Genomic DNA, 16,128 nt, shown 5'->3' with positions numbered 1-16,128 from the left:
GGCTAATTTTTGTATTTTTAGTAGAGACAGGTTTTGCCATGTTGGCCAGGCTGGTCTCAAACTCCTGGCCTCAAGAGATCCTCTGGCCTTGGCTTCCCAAAGTGCTGGGATTATAGGCGTGAGCCACTGCGCCTGGCTCTGAGTACATATCTTATTTCTCCTACTAAATTCAAAACTCCTCAAGGTATAGCTGGCTCCTACACATCTAGTTCTTCAATGTCTTCTTTGAACTGGGGGTTCAAAAGCTATTTGCTTACAGACTTCTGGTTACACATGATAGATTGAAAACAAGTATTTATCTGCCATCTACTAAATCCCTTAGTGTGGGTTCCTTTTCATCTGTGTTCAAGAACTGGAAAAGAGGAAGTACTCATTACCACTACTGCTTTCACCCATTGATAGTTTACCTGCTCTAGACCAGAATATGCCCTTTTAAAGAAAGCATTTCATTTTAAGGACAGCAAATTGCTTCTCATCATAGGCCCATCATTTATTTCCAAAAAAGACATCTGGATGAACAGTAGATTTCTGTGATCTAGAAAAGCATGGCTGATTGACTAAGCAGGGACAGTGTTATGAATGTTCTAAGTCTTTAGAGACTATTTTTACAGTAAATAATTGTGTATTACTTGCCTACAGATATTTTTTCCCTTTTCCTTTGCCATTCCAAATACCATCCTGGAAAGCATCTGTTAAATGTGAGCAGCAACATTCTGAAAAGCATAGTATTGGAGCTTGGAGACACGTTTGCAAATTCTTATTAACATTTTTTTTCTTACCAGCACTCATTACTTCTTGCTGTCTTCAGTCTCCCAGAGTCTAGACCTCTGCTGATTTGCTTGGCCTGCCTTCCATAGGTTAGAGCACTTAAAGTTTACAGGGTATTAATTGTGTTGATATTGAAATGCCATCATTTTTATCTTTCCATTTTTGTCATATTTTTTAAATGGACACTTGCTAACTGCTCCGTGGTTTTAGTTCTCTAGCTGCTCTTCTGGACTCTCCCAGATCAAGGCAGTGAAAATAGAACTGATGGAAGTCATCCCCTTGTCCCTGTGGCTTCAGAAGGGTGTTTCGACTTCCCCAGGAGCTTTGAAATGAAGCCGAGAAATTTCACTTCCAGTGGGATGCCCTGACTCCTCCTGTTTCCTCCAGGATTAAGCCATCACAGGAAGGTGAACAGGCAGAGCAGGAAGTGAGGAAACGGACAGTTGGGCCAAGGTGGATGATCCCAGAAGCCAAATAACACAGTCTCTTACCAGGTCTCAGCTTCGGCACTAACTCCATCTCCAAGCATTTGGTTATGTTCTCCATTCTCTGTTTTCTTTATCTTGTGAGAGCTACAAGGATATCTGATCCCTATGTGGGCTTTGTTTCACCAGAGTCTTGCAACCCCCAACCCCAGAGAGTGGCAAAGGGTGGTGTCTCCACGGTTGTAAGTTCTGATGGACTGGAACTGACTTTTCCTATCTATGTAGGCTTTTTGGCATTTGGGGTGTGTGTCCCTGTCTATGCCTAAAGAGGCCGCTGGCCTTCCCACCCTTTGCCTGGCACTTTTTCCTCTCGAGCAGCTGGGGGCTTCAGACGATACCAGGTGTAACTGTGAGGCTCCTGGTTGGCGTGAGTGCTGGCAGAGCCTGTTAATTAGCACAGGAACACCCCAGTGCTCCATTAGCTGGGCCAGGCATTTGGAACCTTCCCCTCCTGTGGGCCCCTTCCTCCTAATGAGAGCTGGAAGAAGGGCCCTCACAAAACACTGCCTCAGAATAATATTCTGCTTTGTCCCCACCAGTAACCAGGGCTGACAGGATCACTCTGTCCATTTCTCTTCTAATTAGCACAATTCCAGCATGGCCTGAGCCAGCAAATAGAGAAAAGCGATCAAAAGCGATCGGACAACCGTACCGAATCACAAACACAAAGAGGGCCATTCCCTGTAATTAGGTGAGACAATTCCTCAGTCTTTTCTCGGCTGGAGTTTGCCGCTAAGACTCTTGCTGTTTGGGTCCCAGCAACACAAGTTACATGTCTCCCTGGGACACTAATAAGCCCCAAATTGTCTTCCGCTTCACACAACTCTAACCAGAGGACAGACATGGGGTGGTGGGGCAGGTGGCAGGGAGGGGGTGGTGCAATGCAGTGAGGGGACAGGGTCTCCCAACAAGCAGCTGCTGCAATGTTTCCCCAACTTCGAGAAGCAGACACTGGGGCTGTGGGCAAAGAGGTAAGAGTCAGTTGACTTGAGAGAACTGCTCTGGGCACAGCCTGGCCCCTGTCACTTGAGCTGGAGTCTGAAGCACTGAGAAATTCTGACCCTCAGGGGAAGCCCCCTCTCAGCCATTTGCCCCACTCTGTTCATTCGCTGCCTCCTGTCTATGGCCCCATCACTCCTCCCACCCCTGCAGACCGCTGGCATCATTCCGGGAACTACACTGAGCCCTTCACAAACTGTAAGCCCTATACAACTATAGTTACCATTGCAGAGAAAGCTAACACACAGCACATGAGTGAATTCTGCCCTAGAAGACTGCATGACCTGGAAGGGGCACCCACTGCCCCCCTCACTCTGGCCCTCATTTCTAGCACCCATCACCTTTATGTCTCTGGTTGTGTCCCCAACCCCTGCCTACTGTCTCCTCTCTCCTGAAAGATCTCTGTTTGTTTAAAACAGAAAAGTGGCCCATCTGCCAGGGCAAGAAGCCATAACTGGCCGCACTCCATGTGGCTCAGAGGTTGGCCACTTAATGAACAAAAACAGCTCCCCCAGGATTGCAGCCCATTACGGGGATTACTTGGGGCGATACAGCCGTAAACTTGGTCATAGCCAGGGACAAAAGAATGCAGGAGAGAATGGCAGTTGGAATCTCAATTAAACTCAAGTTCGGAGCAGAATTGGGCTCACATATTTTCATCTCTCTCTTGCCCTCTGCTTTCTGTCTTGATTTCTATACCTAGTGTTTTTGAAAGTGACCTCCAATACAAAAGGAGATTCAGTTATGTAGAATCCGAGAAGCCAAAAAACTCAAGTAATCAAAGTGGCATTGTTTTTCTACCTTCATTTTTCTGAGACATAGAGAAGATAAGATTTGACTGTTAAAAACAACTTTTGGGACATGCCAAAGAATTGATCCAAATTTGTTCAATTTCCTACAGTTTCTTTGGTTATAAACAGAACTACCTGGCACATAATAGGTGCTAAAATAAGAATTTGTTGAAAGAATGAACTGTGCCTTGACATTCGGTGTTCATAGCCTCATTGCTGGTCAAAGATATAATAAGTGCTTGGATTTTGAGACAAAGGCAGGGGTGATCTTGCATAAGTTACTTCTCTCTAAGCCTTGGTTTCCTTAGGACTTTTTCCACTTTAAAGAGTCCTATCAGCATCATGGACAAGGGCACAGGCTCTGAAGTCAGGCTGCCTGGGTGCAAATAGCACCTAACTACTAGGGTAGCTGTAGAGATTAAATGAGTATTGCAAAGTATTGAGAGTGGTGCATGGCATATCTTACCCATTATGTGTATAATTGCTTGATAGATATATAAAACAGATTCCATGTAGTATTTAATTTTTTATTATACTCATATTTATTAAAAATTGACAATCCCTAGGCCAGGCATGGTGGCTCACACCTATAATCCCAGCACTTTGGGAGGCTGAGGCATGTGGATCACTTGAGGTCAGGAGTTCAAGACCAGCCTGGCCAACATGGTAAAACCCCGTCTCTACTTAAAAAAAAAAATACAAAAAAATTTAGCTGTGTGTAGTGGTGGGTGCCTGTAGTTCCAGCTACTCGGCAGGCTGAGGGAAGGGAATTGCTTGAACCCAAGAGGCAGAGGTTGCAGTGAACTGAGATTGCATCAGTGCACTCCACCCTGGGTGACAGAGTGAGACTCCATCTCAAAAAAAAAAAAAAAAATTGGCAATCCCTACAGGGAAAATATAGTAACTTCTGGTTACCTTGACTAGTCAGTTAAGCAGAATACTATTTCCGTAACCCTTCAGAAGAGCTGACAGTTTACTATTTCTCCTACCCCCATCCTTCCACCCACTGAGGCCCATGGACATTCAGTAGAAACCATTGTTGACTGTACAGACAGTGGCATTAAGCAAGGGAGGGAAAGATATTCTTTGGGACATTGGCAGGTTTCTGAGCTGATACTGAACTTGGCATACATAAGCCTCAAATCACTGTGCTTTGCTAATCTTTGTGGTCCTCGTATTTTCTGAGCAACCATGCTTTTCTAGTCACTGCACAGGAACACACTTCCCTGTTGGACTGGGTCATAACCCGCTACCCCTCACCCTCCAGTCCTCCACATTCCTCCAAATAGTTTTTCCCTTCCCTTCCCTTCCCTTCCCTCCCCTCCCCTCCCCTCCCCTCCCCTCCCCTTTCTCTTCCCTCCCCTCCCCTTTCTCTTCCCTCCCCTCCCCTTTCTCTTCCCTCCCCTCCCCTTTCTCTTCCCTCCTCTCCCCTTCTCTTCTCCCCTCGCCTTCTCCCCTCCCTTTCCCTTCTCCTTTCCCCTCCCCTCCCCTTCCCTCCCCTTCCCTCTCCCCTCCCCTTCCCTCCCCTTCCCTCTCCCCTCCCCTTCCCTTCTCCCCTCCCCTCCCTTCCCCTTCCTCCCTCCCTCCCTCCCTCCCTCCCTTCCTTCCTTCCTTCCTTCCCTCCTTCCTTCTTTTTTATCGTGAGGACAGGGTCTCCCTCTGTCACCAAGGCTAGAGTGCAGTGGCACAATCTCAGCTTGCTGCAACCTCTGCCTTCTGGACTCAAGCAATCCTCCTGCCTCAGCCTCCAAAGTAGTTGGAATCACAAGCACATGCCACCACACCTGGCTAATTTTTGTATTTTTTGCAGAGATACAGTTTCGCCATGTTGCCCAGGCCAGTCTCAAACTCCTGGGCTCAAGTGATCCACCTATCTCAGCCTCCCAAAGTATTGGGATTACAAGCGTGAGCCACTGTGCCTGGGCCAGATAGTTTTCTATGGTGTGAGACTTGTCAGGTTCTCGCTCCCTTTCCAGGACTGAGCAGGGTCCACTCAGGCTTCTGCTCCCCTGGCAGCCTCCTCTGGGCTTTGCCTTCTCTGGGAACCCATGGAGAGACCCTGGCCTGACTCTGCAGCCTGAGGCCTCAGGGTCAAGTGAGGCTGAAAGTCACATCCCAGGGCCTTCTTGGATGTAGCCAAGCCCCAGCAGCCAAGTTGGCCTGAGCCAGTGACTTTGCACAAAGGAGCAGCTGAGAAGAGTCAAGTTGGGAAAGTCAGTGACTTGAGGCTGAGTGGAAATGAGAAGTGCTGGCTGCAGCAGGACCCATGAGGGATATGTGAGGATTGGAACCAGAAATGGTCTCTGAGGAACGGGGGGGCTCATGGGAAAGCAAGGTCCTGAAAGCTGCTTCACCTTGGCCTCCTGCTTCCTGCCATCCACCTCTGCTGCTGCTGCCTCTGCCTTCAAGGGTCCCAAAGGCTGTTCAGATGTGCAGCTGTTGAGTAAATCAGGGTACATTCCCATAGTGAACTACCATGCAGCCATTTGGTGTGTTTGCAAAGAGGTTATGATATCATGGAAGAAATGGTTTTGTCATAAGGATAAGTGAAATAGCCGGATGTAACACAATTACAGCAATGTGGGGCGGTGAATAGAAGGCAATAGGCAAAGGTGGTAATAGTGCTTGCTGCCTGGTTGGAGGAATATGGGGTATTGTTGTTTTCTTCTACGTTTTCCAAGCTCTCTACAGAAACAGGTATTGATTTTATAATACAGGGAGAAAAAAGCCTCTGGGGCCAGATATACAGATTTTAAAAGCCCTGCTTCTCAACTCAGCCTGTTATCCTGCACACATGTGCACACATACATAGTTCATCGATGACCTTTGTATATGGTAATGAAATTTGTTCTTTCGTATGCAAATGTGTATCATTCTGTACACCAATAAGTGTTTATTGAGCACCTAATAACCATCCAGCTATGCTCTAGGACCTCTACTTCATTGCATGTAATGTGGAAAAAAAAACTTGTTCCCTATTCATGACAGTTCCATCTCTCCCCACACTCCTCAGAGCCTTTGCCCAGGAACAGAAAAAATCATTCAGTCAGTAGGTGTTCAGTGTTGCCAAATAGCTATCTTTTTCCTCAGTCTTTCCCTACCCTGAGAAAGTATGTCTCACCTCACCTTGCTGTAGAGTCTTAGCATTAAGTTTCCCCCAGCTCTTGGGCATGCAGCACCTTACTTCAGATGTTGTGTTTGCGAGAGTTTCCTTCACTGCTTTCTCCCTGCTTACCTTCCCCTTCCCAATTGGAAGAGAAGGAAGAAAAGATGAGTTGGAGGTCAGGAGTAGGAATGGGTCAGAGAAGAATCTGGAATTATACTCATGTTTTCATCACAACCAGTTGGAGGCGCTGCACTCTCAGGAAAGAGAAGGAAGTGCATTTCATCTGAGTTGGGTCTGGAAGACACAAGGTATGTGTAGGAGGTGGTTCTCACTTTTATTGGGAGACAAGTGTGTATATAAAGTCAGTCTCCCTGCAGGATGAGAAGCATAGTCATGGAATTGCTAAAGAAGATATAAAAGCCTCAGGACCAAATGACGTGAGAAAATAGTGGAGAAGAATTGACCTTCTCCCCAAGAAGTGACTTGACCACATCAGCCCCAAGTACCCAGAATATACAAACCCACACATCTGACTAGGCCTGGGCTAGAAAATGGGGGGGAATGGGGAGCACTCCCCATTTTCCTTGATAGAAATAGATGCAGCAACGAGTAAAATTCCGTGCCTGCCACATCTGCTCCCTCCTCCACTAGTGCATGCACTTGTCCATCCTGTTTGCCAAAGAGGGACTGCTTTCTGCCCAGCTCAGGAGAGCGAAACGAAGAAGAAACAATGTCAGCCATGTGTAGCCCTGAATCCTGCCTGACCGTTGCAGTCGCTCTGGGGCTTTCAGCCAGAACTGGAGTGGCCAGATCTGATGAGCCTTCCAAAGGAGAGAAGAGCACTCCAGACCAGATGGCTGAAGCAGTTGTTACGGCAGCAGCATTGCAGGGCAGGCAACACTTCACAGCATCACCAAAGATTGATGCAAATTGGTTTGGTTCTGACCCTGTCACACCAGGAAGGATAATGACTCCAGCAGCGCCGGGCACGGGAGGGGGCACGTGGTGGGGGCCGTGAGGATTGGTGTCTCACTTCACATCTTCATTAATGATCTGAAAGACAGGGGTAAACAGCATGCTAATGAAACCTGCAGATGATTGGTGTTACAACCCCCAGAGAGGACAGAGAAATAGCACACCGAGACCCAGAGAGCTTAGAAATATGGGCAGGAGACTGTCAAATGAGACTCGTCCTAGGAAAATGAAAGTTGACGTGTCAGGGAGGAATGATGAAGGTGCCTCTGGGTGGGGGCCTGCAAACCTGAAAAGCAGAGATGGGTGGCAGGGTCAGGAGGTTGAGGGATGTGATAAGGTTTGGGGTGTGTTGGAGGGAGATGGAGGAGCTGACCTTGAGGACCCAGGGGACAAATACCCTTGTGCATTTCTGGTCAGGACTGACCATGAGGCCAACAGTTTGTGCAGCCGGGGTACCAAGCAGGTTGCACTGGCCCATTGGACTGTGTCAGCCCCGGAACCCCGCTGCAAGCCAGGACCTCTGATTTCACAGTCACAAGCTGTGCCTATTTGCACCCAAGCCATTAAGGCTAAAAGCGCCATTTTGACCTGAACTGCTATTTTCCTAAAATGAAACAAGCCAAAATACGTATTTAAAATTTTGCACTAAATTATTGGGGATAGGATATTCAAGAGCAGAGAAAGGAAAAAATGTCTGTATTTTCAAGCGTTTCCCATTCAATAAAGATTTATCAGAGGCGTAACTCGTTTATATTAAACCTACAAATCTTAAGTGAACAGCTCAATGATTTTTTTCCTTGACCAAATCACTTCACCAAGTCTTGGTTTCCTCATCTGAAATGAGCATAACAGCAGAACATATCTCACAGCTGTGTTGTGTAGATTAAATTAGACTCTGTAAAGCCCCTTGGGCACAGTAAGTACTCACATATGGGGTGATTATTATTACTGTTTATTATCCTCTAATTTTATTCCTTAAGCTTTCCTCTTAGCTCCCTAAGTAAATGATTAATTTCTTGAAGTCAAGGACTGCCTTAAACTTCTTTTCAGCTCATGGGTGCTGAATAAATCCTTGTTTGATGGATTGTGTTAGAAAATTCTTTTCATATAAATAATTTTATTCTTACCCAACTCAGATATACTTTAAATGAAATCGCTTTCTTCAAAATAAAAGAAAAACAAGTAAAATCCTGATATCACATGAGTGTTTTGAAGACAAAATATTCTGCCTTGAGTCTGTGCTAACACCACGTGCTGTCTGGTGAAATGTTAGGCCAGGGGAAATCCCAGCCTGATGATAAAGAGCTCACTTTTGGGGCCAGGCGCGGTGGCTCACACCTGTAATCCCAGCACTTCGGGAGGCCGAGGCAGGTGGATCACAAGGTCAGGAGATCGAGACCATCCTGGCTAACACGGTGAAACCCCGTCTCTACTAAAAATACAAGAAATTAGCCAGGCGTGGTGGCGGGCACCTGTAGTCCCAGTGACTCGGGAGGCTGAGGCAGGAGAATGGCGTGAACCCGGGAGGCGGAGCTTGCAGTGAGCTGAGATGGTACCACTGCACTCCAGCCTGGGTGACAGAGCGAGACTCCGTTTCAAAGAAAAAAAAAACAAAGCTCCACTTTTGAATCCAGTCAGGTTTGAATTAGGGTGACTAACCGTCTGATTTGCTTAGAACTCAGGGGTTTCCTGGGAGGAGGAACAGTCTTGACCATGTGACAGTTGATCATTCTAGTTTGAATATGGGTTCTGCTACTTAATAGCTTTGGCGTGTGGCCTTGGATAGGATTCTTAGCCTTATTGAACTTAGTTTCCTCTTCCATTAAAGGGGGAAAATAACTACTTCACCAGGTTGTCGAAAGGACCAAGTGTCCCCGCTGCAGTGGTTCACACCAGTAATCCCGGCACATTGGGAGGCTGAGGCAGGAGGACTACTTGAGTCCAGGAGCCAGAGACTAGCCTGGGCAACATAGTGAGACCCCATCTCTACCAAAAAAAAAAAAAAAAAAGATGTTTCTTAATTAAATAAAATTAGCCAGCGCAGTGGCACATCCCTGTAGTCCCAGCTGCTCAGGAGGCAGCACCGGAAAGATGGCTTGAGCCCAGGAGTTCAAGGCTGCCGTGAACTATGATCACAGCATTGCACTCCAGCCTGGGCCACAGAGTGAGACCCTGTCAAAAAAAAAAAAAAAAAAGGACAGGGGGTGGCAAGCATGGTGGCTCACACCTGTAATCCCATTACCTTGGGAAGTTGAGGCAGGAGGATCACTTGGGGCCAGGAGTTCAAGACCAGCCTAGGCAACATAGTGAGACCTCATCTCTCCAAAATTAAATTAGCCAGGCATGGTGGTGCACACCTGTAGTCCCAGCTACTTGGGAGGCAGAGGCAGGAGAACCACTTGAGTCCAGGAGTTTGAGGCTGCAGAAAGTCATGATTGTGCTGCCACTGCACTCCAGCCTGGGTAACAGAGTGAGACTGTCTCAAAAAAAAAAAAAAAAAAAGAATTCAAAGAATATGCCTATGCCTATTCCACTTATACCCAACAAAAATGAGTTGACACCAAAAGATACATGCGAAAATAATAGCAACTTCATTCATGCAAGTAAAAAACTGGGGGAACAAAGGCCATCAGCAGGAGAATGGATAGATTGTATATTCTATGTGGAATGCCAATTGGCAATAAAGAATGAACAAACTACCATGCTGCTTCACACAGTAATATGGATGAATCTCCCAAACACGAATGAAGGGCACATACCGTATGACTCCATCTGTATGAAATTCTAGGACAGACAGAACTAATCTAGGTGATAGAAGTCTAAATAGTAGTTACCTTGGAGGTATTAACTGGAAAGGGGCCCAGGGAGTCTTCTGGGGTTTTGGAAATTCTCTCTCTCCTGATCTGAGTGGTGGTTAACACAGGAGGGTGTGTGTATAAACATTCATCGAGCTGTGCAGTTAATAGCTGCGCACTTTCTGTAAGCTGTACCTCAAAAGAAGTTAAGGTTCTCTGAGCCTCTAAAGGGAAGCGCTGATGAAAGCTGTTGGTTTTTATGTTTCAAACCACGCCATGAAAGCTATTTGGGGCAATAGCATAGGGGAATCTAGAGGATCCCAGACTCACCCTGGGTTCAAAGCTATGAAGTCAGAAAGAAGGACAGAAGATGGTCAACATGTCCCTTTGGCAGCTGCCACTCATGCTCCACCAGCGGCTGAGCATAAGGACTGGAGGGCCCTGTCCTGTGCCCTCATTCTCTGTGACCTCAATGCGGAGGAGGGCTGTCAGCCAAACTCAAGCCCCTTGCTGCACCCTTGGGCTCTCCTTCGAGGGAGCACCATTGTCTATCCACCCTTTACTGAGAAATCAGTCCCCAGATTGCGGGCTCCTCAAGAGCGAGGACCAGATGTGTGTTTCTGTTTCTCCAGAGCCTGACCTATTGTAGAGGCTCATTGCACAGTTGCCAAATGGATGCCTCCAGTGACCTAACTCATCACTTAAATTCTTCCCAGGTGGAACTGGCCACTGATCTCAAAGCCAAAGATATGTTTTTTCACTCATGGATCATTCAGGTGCTCCTTCCTAAAATAACTGGGATTCCAAGAGAGCTACCAGCATCTCTGACATGCTTCCTATCAGTGCAATTCTAATTCTGTTAGAAATGATCTTCAGGCTGGGCGTGGTGGCTCATGCCTGTAATCCCAGCACTTTGGGAGACTGAGGTGGGTGGATTACCTGTGGTCGGGAGTTCGAGACTAGCCTGACCAACATGAAGAAACCCTATCTCTACTAAAAATTCAAAATTAGCCAGACATGGTGGCGTGTGCCCGTAATCTCAGCTACTCGGGAGGCTGAGGCAGGAGAATCACTTGAATCCAGGAGGCGGAGGTTGCACTGAGCTGAGATCGCACCATTGCACTCTGACCTGGGCAACAAGAGCAAAACACTGTCTGAAAAAGAGAGAGAGAGAGAGAGAAGAAGAAGAGAAGAGAAGAGAAGAGAAGAGAAGAGAAGAGAAGAGAAGAGAAGAGAAGAGAAGGGAAGGGAAGGGAAGGGAAGAGAAAAGAAAGAAAGAAAGAAAGAAAGAAAGAAAGAAAGAAAGAAAGAAAGAAAGAAAGAAAGAAAGAAAGAAAGAAAGAAAGAAAGAAAGAAAGAAAGAAAGAAAGAAAGAGAAAAAGGAAAGAAAGAAAGAAAAGAGAGGAAGGAAGGAATGAAGGAAAAGAGAGGAAGGAAGGAATGAAGGAAAAGAGAGAAAAAGAAGAAAGAAGGCCGGGCGCGGTGGCTCAAGCCTGTAATCCCAGCACTTTGGGAGGCCGAGGCGGGTGGATCACGAGGTCAGGAGATCGAGACTATCCTGGCTAACATGGTGAAACCCCGTCTCTACTAAAAATACAAAAAACTAGCAGGGCGTGGTGGCGGGCGCCTGTAGTCCCAGCTACTTGGGAGGCTGAGGCGGGAGAATGGCGTGAATCCGGGAGGCGGAGCTTGCAGTGAGCCGAGATCACGCCACTGCACTCCAGCCTGGGCGACAGAGCGAGACTCCGTCTCAAAAAAAAAAAAAAGAAGAAAGAAAGAAAGAGAAGAGAGAGGAAGGAAGCAAGGAAGGAAGGAAGGAAAAGAGAGAAAAAGAAGAAAGAAAGAAAGAGAGAAAGAAAAGAAAGAAGGAAAAGAAAGAAAGAAAAGAAAGGAAGAAAGAAAAGAAAAAGAAAGAAAGAAAAGAGGTGACATCCCAGGAAGTGTGATCGCTGCAGCTCGCTCGTGCCCCGGAAACTGCCCCTTTTCGGGGGTCATGATGGGCAGCAAGATGGTGTCTGCCACTAGGGTCGTTCAGGTAGTCAAACCACACACTCCATTAATAAGGTTTCCTGACAGAAGAGACAATCCTAAACCCAATGTATCAGAAGCTTTGAGATCAGCAGGGCTACCACCTCACTCTTCTGTAATTTCACAACATTCTGAGGGAAGTAAATCACCAAATATGCTGATGTATCAGGGTCCACCAGATACTGCAGAAATAATAAAAACATTACCTCAGAAATACAGAAGGAAACTTGTATCTCAAGAAGAAATTAAATTTATCCAACGTGGAGGTGCTGAATAACCATGGTGGCTGCTGTTTGTCATCAGACAATAGAATTGTCTTCACAATAAAGGACTTCCAAAATGACAGATGAGAAACCGTATATTAAACATCTTTAATAAATACTATGAAAAAATGAAATATAGAAAATTTAGATGGACACTTGTATTTCCTAATTTATGTATCTTGGTCAGCTTCTCCACAAGCTTACCTAATTGTTTATACACTCTATACTTCTTAAAGTATACATTTAAAAGAAAGAAAGAATGAAAGAAAGAAAGAAAGAGAAAGAAAGAGAGAGAGAGAAAGAAAGAAAGAGGGAGGGAGGGAGGAAGGAAGGAAAGAAAGAGAGAGAGAAAGAAAGAAAGAAAGAGAAAGAAAGAAAGAAAGAAAGAAAGAAAGAAAGAAAGAAAGAAAGAAAGAAAGAAAGAAAGAAAGAAGGAAAGAAAGAGAAAGAAAAAGAAAGAAAGAGAAAGGAAGGAAGGAAGGAAGAAAGGAGGGAAGGAAGGAAGGAAGGAAGGAAGGAAGGAAGGAAGGAAGGAAGGAAGGAAGGAATCTTCAGTTATTTCTATAGCAAAGAGCCTGTGTTTACACTGCAGGAAACTCTGGAGTTATCAGTGGTGCTGGTGACAGTCACTGGGTTTGGTATTCCCTTAGATGGAGGCCAGGGTCAGCTGAATTGTTTGGTCCCTTGAAGAAATTTCTGTGCTATCCCAATTGGTAGCCACTAGCCACATGTAGCTATTAAATCTAAATTAAAAGTAAATAAAATTTAAAATTCTGTTTCTGTCCAGGTGCAATGGCTCACTCCTATAATCCCAGCACTCTGGGAAGCTGAGACAGGTGGATCATTTGAGGTCAGGAGTTTGAGACCAGCCTGGCCAACATAGTGAAACCCTGTCTACTGAAAATTTAAAAAAATAAAAATAGATGGGCATCGTGGTGCACACCTGTAATCCCAGCTACTCGAGAGACTGAGGCATGAGAATCACCTAACCCAGGAGGCAGAAGTTGCAGTGAGCCGAGATGGCGCCACTGTACTCCAGCCTGGGGACAGAGTGAAAAAAATAAAATAAAATAAGTTTCTTAGTTGCGCTAGGCACATTTTAAGTGCTCAGTAGCCACTTATGGCTACTGACTACCACTGTATTCGACAGTGTAGAACTGCATACATTTCCATCATCATAGAAAGTTCCAGTGGACAATGATGGATTCCAGATGACCCTCTTGGAGCCTGTAGGGGAGGGGAGGAAGGAAATAGGTGGGTAGGACTGGGCCTCCACCCCCAGTTCAGCCAGAGGCACTTTGCCTATAAATTCAGATTTCAAGTTAGATTTCATTTGGGGGGAAAAAAAAAAAAAACTTGTATGACTTTTTAAATACTTTTTGAAAAGGTAGTAAATACAAACTATATTTAAAACGAACAGATTATGAAAAAAGACATCTCCTTGCCATCCCATAACCTTCAGACCACTAGGTAGCAGCTTGTGGAAACTACACCTGTTCTGCAGCTTGCTTTTTTTTTTTTTTTTCTATTTATCTTGGATCTTGTTCATATTGGTACCTAGAGATGTAACCGCCACATACCATTCCACTGTGTGGATGTGCCTTCGGTTACCTAGCCAGGTCCTGTGATGGACATTCAGGTCATTTCCTGTCTTCTGCTACTACAAACTATGTTGTGATGAGCAAATATCCTTGAGTTTAGGTATCTGTGGATGTATCACTATTAGGGGAATTGCTGGATCAAAGACCGTGTGCATTTTAAACTTTAATATCTATTGCTGAATTGCATGCCCCGTGCCCAAAAGAGATGGTAACAACAAGAAGGTCTTTTCCCCACACCTTCCGCCAGGCTACTGTGATCAGGCCTGCAGGTGTCCTGCAGGGTAACGGTGGCTTATCTTGGGAGGGGGTTGCCATTGCCTCCCCACAGCCCTGGCGCCCATTCTACCCACTCACTCTCTCTTCATGTCACTCCTTCCTGCCACCAAGAATAGTTAACTTTTCATTTAAAACAATTTTAATGGACTAGTTAACATTTGACTGTGCACTCATCAGACCCTTGGGTACGAATCCTACTCAGCCTGACCCTGCTCATTCAATTCACAGATTTGTCCTTTACCTCAGTGTTTCATGGACTCTTCACAACAACCTCCTGTGGCAGGTACCATTATTATTCCCATTCTACAGAGGAGAAGCCTGAGGTTTAGCAATTAACTCACTGGTTCACAGTCACCCAGCTGGTTAGTAGCAGAGTTAGGATCCAGTCCCAGGTCTGTCACCCCACAGCCTATGCTTAGTTCCAACAGGCTGCCCCACTCACCCGCTTCCCGTCACCCCTCCTCCTTTCATGGACACCAGCTCTCCCTCCTGCCCTCGGGCCCTGTTAAATACCCCACCTCTCTTAGGTGTCTTTGCTGAAGTGCCCACAAGCCTTCACTCCCTGCCCACTCTCTCCCTCTTAAGGTCAGGGCATACACCTCCATCCGGACCCTTCCTCCCTCACTGCCTTGGCTTCCTCTACTCTTGGCCTTGGGACTGCCCCACCTGAACTCCTGGGTCGGCCCAGCCCTCCCCCAGGTGATCGCCTCAGCCTACAGGGGCTGAGAGCTGGGGAGGGAGAAGCAACGGCTTCCATCACCTGACCCTACTCAGCCAATTCACGAAGACAAGATGTCAAGTTAATGAGCCTGTGGGCCTCTAATTAGCTGTCAATTACCTCAAATTAATCACCTCCTCGCCTAATTAAGCATTATCGGCAGGTGGGCACAAAGCAGACCATTGTGTGAGAGCCATGAGAAAAGCTGGGCTGGCAAACTTGGTTAGGATCAGCTCTGTGCACTGCGCCCGCCTCCCCACCGCGCTCAGCCATGGGCCCAGCTGAGAGGCCCTGGGGCCCTTTGCCCACCACTGTCCCCAGACACTGGGGTACTTGGGGACCTCCTGGGAAGCTGAGTGGACTGGGAGGGAGGTGCAGAGCCTAGAGGCAGGTGAGACAGCTTTGGGGCAGTGGGGTGGTAGGAACTGGAGGCCATGGAGAAGGGCGGGGCTTCAAGGCATGGAGACCAGCTCCTGGCACTTACTGAGAGCCGAGATGGGAGCTGGGCAGAGGGGATGCCAGGTCGTGGCTGGGCATCCAGGCCTGGGCGGGCAGGCAGAGCTGGCTTCCGATGCTGGCCTGGCCACTTGTGAGTTCTGTGACCCCAGGAAGAGACTTAATGTTTTTGAGTCACACTTTCCATCCCTGGAAAGAAAATTTTTTTGTTCTAAACACTGTCCTGGGTCTTTGTGAGGGTTCAGTGGGATCATGCTTGTGGAGCGCCTGCCACATGGTAAATATTCAATGTCTTTAGTAGTGATGACAGTGGACGTGGGTGGTTTAAGACCCAGGGCCACCTCACATAACAACTGCCGAAGCTGTATTGTATCCCCAAATTCTGAGCCCCCAGATCTCAAGCATGTAGTGCATCCCTGAAAAATGCGAATGGACTGGCCAGGCATGATGGCTCACGGCTGTAATCTCAGCACTTTGGGAGGCCGAGGCGAGAGGATCACCTGAGATCAGGAGCTCAAGACCAGCCTGGCCAACATGGAGAAACCCCGTTTCTACCAAAAATACAAAAATTAGCCTGGTGTGGTGGCGGGCGCCTGTAATCCCAGCTACGCAGGAGGCTGAGGCAGGAGAATTGCTTGAACCCGGGAGGCGGAGGTTGCAGTGAGATGAGATCGTGCCACTGCACTCCAGCCTGGGCAACAGAGTGAGACTGGCTCAAAAAAAAGAAAAAAAAAAAGGAAAGAAAAAAGAAAAATGTGAATGGGCTGCTAGCACCCACGGTTGCTGGATGCTGGGCTATCTGGCTACCACTTCCTCTCCACTCCCTCCCCATCACCCAGTGCCTTCCAGGGATCACAGCTCCATTCA

At 46.9% G+C, this 16,128-nt stretch overlaps 1 protein-coding gene and 1 pseudogene across 1 annotated transcript in view; both read left to right on the top strand.

Moving 5' to 3' along the window:
• The window catches only part of LOC105495803 (lin-52 DREAM MuvB core complex component), a 142,541-nt gene that overhangs the window by 119,060 nt on the left and 7,353 nt on the right, over positions 1–16,128 (top strand). The gene's annotated exons all lie outside the window — the stretch shown is intronic.
• Positions 11,890–12,326, top strand: LOC105495802 (alpha-ketoglutarate dehydrogenase component 4 pseudogene; annotated as a pseudogene).

Source organism: Macaca nemestrina, chromosome 7, assembly GCF_043159975.1.
Source record: "Macaca nemestrina isolate mMacNem1 chromosome 7, mMacNem.hap1, whole genome shotgun sequence".
NCBI classification, from domain to species: domain Eukaryota; kingdom Metazoa; phylum Chordata; class Mammalia; order Primates; family Cercopithecidae; genus Macaca; species Macaca nemestrina.
Note: the sequence above shows the minus strand (reverse complement) of the source record. Positions and strands in the feature narration are given on the sequence as shown.